This window comes from Ixodes scapularis, unplaced genomic scaffold (genome assembly GCF_016920785.2).
Source record: "Ixodes scapularis isolate PalLabHiFi unplaced genomic scaffold, ASM1692078v2 PGA_scaffold10__122_contigs__length_95168666, whole genome shotgun sequence".
Taxonomy (NCBI): domain Eukaryota; kingdom Metazoa; phylum Arthropoda; class Arachnida; order Ixodida; family Ixodidae; genus Ixodes; species Ixodes scapularis.
The window spans coordinates 71,205,471-71,213,670 of NW_024609836.1; positions in this window are offsets into that span (position 1 = coordinate 71,205,471).

Consider the following 8,200-nt stretch of genomic DNA (forward strand, 5'->3'; position numbering starts at 1 on the left):
CCTAAAAATAATAACGAAAATACTTTACTCCTTGGTTAAATAACCAACAAGAAGAACCGTTGCAAAAAAAAGAATTAATTTTTTTACCAGTAACGTTGTTACTTGTACTGCGTTACATCCAACACTGCGTGACAGAGAAACCCGACTACCTGGCGCTGTTCGAGCTCATACCGTCCGTAAGTGTACGAGCACCTCTGAACAAGAGGCCTGCCCAACCGTCAGCCGTTTCGGCCGCTCCATGCCTGGCTGCACGCCACTCGCCGAGAATGTCCTGGATACGCCGGTGGCGCCCTCCTCATCGCCTCAGCCTCCATTCGTTTTTACTTCTTTTTTATCTTTCCTCATTATTTGGAGCCTCGCGTTTTCCCTCCCGAAGCGGCGCGCGGCTAGAGGTCCAAGATTTAAGAGAGCGGTCAACTGACATATTCTAGGCAAATCAGTCGCAACTGCGCATGCGTTGTATTGTCGTGTGACAGTCAGGGAAGCGAGCGGAGAGGCGGGCGCAGAAGTTTGCAGACGATGTCAACCGATGTCGTCAGGAATTGCCAACGAGACTGGTAAGACGCGTGATTGCGATATAGCGGTTGGAAACACTCTGAAATCGAGGCACTATGCGCGGCGGCGGCGGCGGCGGCGGAGTGCGACGCCGCGAACTTGTTGCCGGTCGTCGTCGACGCGCGCGCAAGTTGACCGGGATCGATGCCGAGCACAAGCGGTCGTTCGGCGCTCGCGTTCGGTCCCGACGATCCGCCGGCTATAAGCATCTGCACCTCACGACCACGTTGAGAGTTTTCATCGTTCAGGATCCACAGAGAGAATATAAACTACCGGATCCGTCGGAGAAAACAAATCCCGATTTCTCGCCCCTGGAAAGCTGAGACTCCGTTAGGATGTAACACAAGCGGGGTTGATTAAACGTGAGAGACTGAGAACGATATATGTTGCCTGTATCGAAAGGTAAAAGTGAAAGACGAAATTTCCCTGCCACCCGATATCGTGGAATTAAGCCTAAAATTTGTCTCAGCAAGAAATAACATTCTGGGTGGCATTTAGTTTTGTTGAAAGAGAATGTCAGCAAGATAGACGACATTTTTTTGCGCTGGAAATTGCGTTGGAAACATTTTGTTTTTCTCGTTGTATATTTGATCCAGGCAAAGGTTATAGACGCTTTACACACGCGCCAAATTACAGCCGCCATTGCTGACCTTCTCTTGTTTTACCGAGATGCCGAGCAACTGAAACGGTAGTTGACGATCCTCTACAAAGGCCGATGCTTTAGAAAAGGACACAGTTGAATCTAGCAAGGCAATTACCTGGCTTGCTATGGTAATGATGAAGTGAAATAAACGGAATAAGAGGAAACAAAAAACTGAAGGTCAGTTATGGCGGCGTCCATGCACAGCTGCTGTAAAGCGTCTATATATTCTTAACCATTCACATTCTATTCCTCCCACCGCTATAGCATCGGATACAAACAAAGCTACAGCTATATCCGAAATGTTTTAGAACTTTTTTCTTCTTTAATGTGCAGGGAGGGAACCGGAAACGACCCGTCTAGTTGACGATTGTATACTAGTTCACAGGTGGTACCGCACATGCTCGGATCTGCTGGGTCTCCTTTCGGGCGTTCCTCTCGAAAAACCTTTCACGTCCTCCCTTCCTGTTGTGCCACCCCCAAGGGGGAAAGGAGTAACGTAAAAAAAGCCAGCAGTGGCAAAGCCAGCAGTGGCGGAACGCGGATGATTAGATCATTATCGCGTTCCGCCACTGCTAGCTTTGTACCTGCTTCACGAGTGGTAACTTAAAGGGGCACCCCCGAGTTTCCCACGAGCTTCAAGTCGTTCTAAAAAGAGTTCATTCAGCGGTTTTCGAGGACGCTCAGTAGGTTTCTAACTAGAACCATGTGTCTATTTCCATTAATTAAAAAGTAATTAACGAATTTTAGTTAATTACTTACCAGACAGTATCGGTTATTTGTCCCTCGAATGTCCGCCGAGCTTCAAAAACATCATAGTGAAGACGGCATTAACGTAGCACTAAACACGCCCTTTTGTAAAATTTGTTTAGAATAAAAAATGTCACCCTGCAAGCACGTAAACAGGGGGGGGGGGGGGGGGGCATGCCCCCCCCCCCCCCGAAATTTTCCATTTTGCTGGGACCCCCTTTTCCCCCTCCTTCTCAAACAGCATTTTGACAGGGGCGGACCCCCCCCCCCCCCCTCCCCCCGAAACAGAATCCTGGCTACGTGCCTGTCCCCCGGGTATATATGTGTCTCAAGTCACCAGGTTCAATCTAAAATGGACCGTAAAAATCGACGCCCCCACGTAGCAATCTAAAATTTTCGTCAGAGGTGTATTTCACAGGTCGGTTTTGTCTTGTAAACTTAGAAAGCGTAGCTCCCTTTCTGTAAAAAAAATAGGGTTAAGGAACTTGCCAGGGTCAACGGCGGACGGCGACGCAGACGACCAAGTTGAGTTGCGGGGGTGCGTTTTACGCGCAGATTAATAATTAACGTCGGGAGCAGCGTTCGAATAACGTACCTCTATACATCCGAAGGTGCAGCTGACCAGCGAAAGAAAGTAGACGCGACACGCAGACGAAATCCGTTGGCAGCAAAAGCGTTGTCTATATGCAAACAAGTCTTTTCCCTTTAAAGGCGCACTGACACATCAAAATCATTTTTTTTATTATACGAAACGATTGAAAACGATTCCAGGACATTACCTTCAAAATTCAAAACTTGGGAATTCAGTATTTGCGAAGTAAAAAACAATTTCCAATTGCCGAATTCGAAGTTCCCGCGCCGTCCGCGCCGGTGCGTTGACGTCAAACATTGCGGAGTCCTGCGAGTCGACTTTCTTTCACGACTCCGTGCTCCAAACCGCTGTTGCCACCGCGACCCGAAGCGAGGAGGTGAGGAGCGGGAGATAAGGGCGCCGGCGGACCGGGAAAAACCGCGGTTTCTTTGTCCGATTACCCGACCCACCAATCATCCTCGGCTATGTGCATCGACGCCGCCATGTTTTCCGAGGGAGCATACAAATCCAGGAGGCGACATCACACCGGACTCGGATTTTTGGTATTTCAAAAAGAAGGGCCGTAGTGCGTTCGCAATTGCGTTAAAAAACATGTTTTACGATTGCCGTTATTAAATGTTATAGAAATGTCGCCTACAAAGCTTCTAAATTTCATGATTTTTGACGTCACAAATCAAAAGAAGCGAGGAGCCGAGGAGCGGGAGAAAAAATCGCCAACAATAAAAAGGCGTGCGCGCATGTAAACATTTTTTTTTCGCGATGCGGTATTTTTTTTTTTTTTTTTTGCGTGTCTATCATTACAATTTTCATCGTTTTAGACATCAAAGAAAAAAAAAAAAAAACGACCCTTGGGGTGTCAGTGCCCCTCTAAGTTTTGCTTTTATTTTCCGCATTTAGTTTTTAACTAAAGGTACGTTACAAGAAGATTATGTTCATTTTAATAAACCACGGTGGTCGCGAGCTGTCTCGATAAGGAAATAGCGCCATCTATCAATACGAGCGCCAAACTCGCCCCGCTATTCGACTTGGTCGCCTGTGTCGACGCCCGCCGTTTACCCTGGCAAGTTTCTAGGCCTTATTTCTGACAGAAAGAGAACTACGCTTTGTAATTTTACAAGAAAAAACCGACCTGTGAAATACACTTTTTACGAAAAGTTTAGATTGCTACGTGCAGGCGTCGATTTTTACGGTCCATTTTAGATCGAGCCTGGTGACTTGGGACAGCCTATATTATACGGGAAAGCTTATACAGGATTATACGGGCAAGATTCGTCTGCTGGGCAAGCTGGTACTGGACATTCATATTAAAAATAGTGTACTTCTTCGTCTATTTGTCCCGTTTAATATGTCCCGTTTAATATGAAGATTATACGGGGATTTCGGCGCTGCAATATCTAGTGACTTTAGTCAGCACCATCCCAGCGTCTGATACCGTCTGACATCACAGGTGTTTCTAGCCCTATTATCTCTGAGAGGATATTAACTTTACACGTGCCTGACGTCTGCGTTGGGGCGCGATGCAAGTAACAGAGGCAAGCTTGGCTTGCAGTGATAGCGATGACAACCGCGATAGCATCGGGCCGACGCTAATACAAAATTGGCGCGATTTGCCTCTAATCCACAAGCCTCGCATACGTTAGTTTTTCGACCTGGCAAGAAATGGGCGCCAGCTGACGCAAGATATATTAGCTTGTTTGTTTGTTTGTTTGTGTTTGTGTGTATGTTTTGTACGCTGGTTTGCGCGAGAAGGTGGACGACTAAGCAATATTTGATGTTAAGATAGCAACACTAATTGAAGTTCAGCGAAAGAAACAACGATTGATGACATATCTCATATTACGGCGAATGAACAGGCCCGGGTGTTAGATAATAAAGATGCCGAGGGAGAAATTTGCACGAGGGTGTTTCATGAAGCTCGGGTAAAATTTTAGTGCAAAGCGACGCATGTCACAAATGCACGCACGCACATACGCATGCACGCACGCAAAAAAAAAATATATATATAAAAAAAGAAGTCAGGATTTGTTGTTGCAAAAGCGACTTTATTTCGAAATATGCAGATACTGCGAAATTCGGCGAACTCAAGATTCTATTGGTGTGGCGAACTTCCAAACTTCCAGTAAGATTCGACGAAGTTAAGGTTTTTAAACAATGTATAACAAGATTGTTTATACAAAAAAAAAAAAAAAAAAAGATATTGGGAGAATTATAAAATAGTGTCTTAGATTTCAGAGAATAACTAACAATGCTTATACAATATAAAAGCAAACATAAGTTTTTAAATAGTTTGGTTAGTTCGTTCAAAATGATCTACCCATCCTCCGCCAGGTGGTGCCAGCTCGTTTTTTAGTTTACGCGCATTTGCATAACAGTCGAACTTCTATCCAAGTTCTGTCGAGCTTTCGTTGAACCTCTGTCATGCTGTTGTCGAACTTCTGTCGAATTTGTGTGACATCTGTCGAACTTCTGCCCACTTTTGTCTAACTTCTGCCGAACTTTTGTCGAACTTCTGTTGACCTTTTTAATTGAAAGTTCTAAAAGGTCGAATCTGCTCGAACTTTAATCAGGGCAGTAACTTACCGCTTAAAATTTTCCCTTGACATTCATAACCTATGAAATATGCGTCGATTTTTTGTTTCCTCCACGCAATCGAAGTGGCAGAAAAAAATAATCCAGAAAAACGAGCAGCGTCATAGTCTCCTACATACTGACAAAGCCTGGCAGATCGCCACGAGAAGCGGCCGCCGAAATGGAAAAGGTGGAGTGGCAGACAACGGACGAGAGGAGAGCCACGTGACTGGCGCCCCGCGGCGGCGGCTCGCCGAAACACATTTCTCCCGGGCCAACCATGGCCTCCGAGATCCCGAAGCGCGCGCGCGAAGGCTTCTCCGGCCGTCCCATTCGTCTCGCTTCCCAGCAGAAGAGTGTAATTGCGCTAACTCCGTCACTCGCCGCGAGGCGGCGCTCCCAACCCAGTCATGGACAGCATGGCGCGAGGCTGAAGAGTTCAAGCAAAAGTCTTGTTACGTCGAGTTACTAAAACTTATACTGACAAAGTTTTGTGTATTGTGGTAGAACGGTGAAAAGCTGCTCTGGGGACGCAGATAGAAAATTTGTTCTGCTTATTTAATTACTGTATTTAATTTGAGATATTCATCTGGACATGTTGCGGCTAGCGCTACAAGCTCGCTTTTTGGTATATTTGATTGCAATCTGTAGGGACTGGGCCGGGTACGGGCCTTGTATTCACATCTACAAGGGGGGCCACCAAAGCAAGCCAAACTGACCATTACTTTCTTTTTTTTTTTTTTAACGGCTTGTTCTTTGGAATTATGTTGGGGGTTGGGAGAGGAACCACAGTGGGGGATAAACAGGTGCTGAAGCATGTGTGTGTGGGTATATGATTTTGTATGGTTCGGTGTGTGCAGCGAATGCCCTTCCAGAGGACTAGCGGCACGGCGTTTCTTTTTGTCCCCGGTGGCGCCGCCATCATACAAACGCTTCTCACCACAAACACGCACATACACGCGCCTAAACAACGTGTGCACCCTCGCCAGCGAAAACCATCTGTACGCACGAGTGCTTGCATCCCCAATAGGGGTGAAGAGGTTTCCCGGAGGGGTACTTTTCCTGAACAATTTCTAGCAGACCACCGCAAGCGACGACAACATTGCTGTTTTTTTTTTTTGTTTTTGTTTTTTTCTTTTTTCACCGTTGTGCGCAGCGAAAGTGGCTAATTTAGAACTTTGCCCGTCTTTTGTCCAAACCCGTCACGATGTAACCCTTCCTTTCCAACTGTGGCACGTGGTTTTGTTTACTTCTACTTGTCATTTTTGTTTTTTCCGTTCTTTCCGCGCGTGTTTGGTCGCAGAACAGGAAGATTGGTCGAATAATAATATCAGCAAAAATAAAATGCTTACAGTATTTACTGCAAGCATCGTAATCAACCTATGTGTAGCAGTTGCAAGCGAGCTGCCATGCCGCGCAATTTGTGAGCTATTCATACTGGGCTAAAATAAAGCGCAGCGTGCCCGTGAAAGTTAGCTTCGGGTCGGGCTGCGCCGGCTGTCGGAAATGGATAGCGGATAAACCAGAGTTCTTTTTCCTAAGATCCCATTGTTTGTTTGCATATCAATTAAGTTATATCACAAAGTGCATTATTACGGGATACGGTGGTCTGTGCTACATGTGCCCAAAACTAGATGTTTACAAGATAACGCCCCACCTTTTCAATGAGTACCTACAATTATCACGAGGTTTATAAAAAAAAATGGCGAAATCATTGCGAGGTGGTTGTACCTCACCACCAAAGGTTTTCCCCAAACCCGGGGTCACGCTGCTTGTACATCATACAAAAGACAGTCTGCAAACAGATTCACACTCGAGTCACCACGAGATCTGAGCTTCGAATGCCGCATGGCAGTTAAATTAGAGAGTTGGCACGCAGCGTTTGAACCACGGATATCGTGGTGACTGATACCTGCAGACTGTCTTTTGTATAATGGTATAAGCAGTGTGACCTCGGCTTAAAGGTACTTCTAGTAGAAGCAAACACCGCAATATGACCCGCAAAAATTGCATTATATTAAAAATATTAAAACAAGGACAACACGGACTTCATGTATAGTATCAAACCTCGTGAGGCTGCAAAAGCTAGGCCAAACAACGTGCGAAGGTTAAAAAAAAATATATTGCAGCATGAATATCTTTATTTAGGGAAGTATTAATTTTTTTTATTACGGAGCTTTTCTTCTTTTAGTTTTATACGTGCTACAGATTGCAATCAAATATATCAAAAAGCGCGCTTGTAGCGCTAGCCGCAACATGTCCAGATGAATATCTCAAATTAAATAATTAAATAAGCATCACAAATTTTCTATCTACGTCCCCGGAGCAGCTATTCATCGTTCTACCACAATACACAAACATTTTTAATTATAAGTTGCAGTAACTCGACGTAACAAGACTTTTTCTTGAACTCTTCAGTCTCGCGCCATGCTGTCGATGACTGGGTTGGGAGCGCCTCCCCGCGGAGACACGCCGCCTCCTTCTCTTTTTTTCAATTACGCCTTCTCCGTACGAATGGGACGGCCGGAGAAGCGTTCGCGCGCTTCGGGATCTCGGAGGCCATGGGCCAACCAGTGTGTTTCGGGTCCTCGCCGCTGCAAAAGCTGTGCGCTGACGTCCGGGTTCCCCGAGAAATGGCTCTTGGATGCTCTGTGCTACCAGATCCTCGCGCTCGAAATCTGCGACCGGGCACTCTATGGCTCCGTCGTCGAACTGCCAGGCTTTGTGAGATATGGAGGAGGCTATGGCTATACCCACAAATCGTGCATTCCAGTGGGAGCTCGGCATTCTGGCGTCCCGTGCACGCTCTCTCGTATCCTTCTCTCCCTCAGTTTCTGCCCGCACAGTCGCCGAAATCTTTACTTTAACACGATGCCGTGGTTTCATTGTACTACTTGCTTATCGGCAAAAAAAAAAAAAAAAAAAAAAAAGGAGCAGCAATTAGAAAAGCAAAATTCCAGAAATACTTTTCTTTTTTTCGTAGTAAAAAATTTGCACCTTTGTTTATGCGCACGTATTCCCCATTGCTTGAACTGTGCGGTATTATTCTACTCCTATTTTGTTTTCTCAACCCCTCCCCACTCCTATGGTCCTGA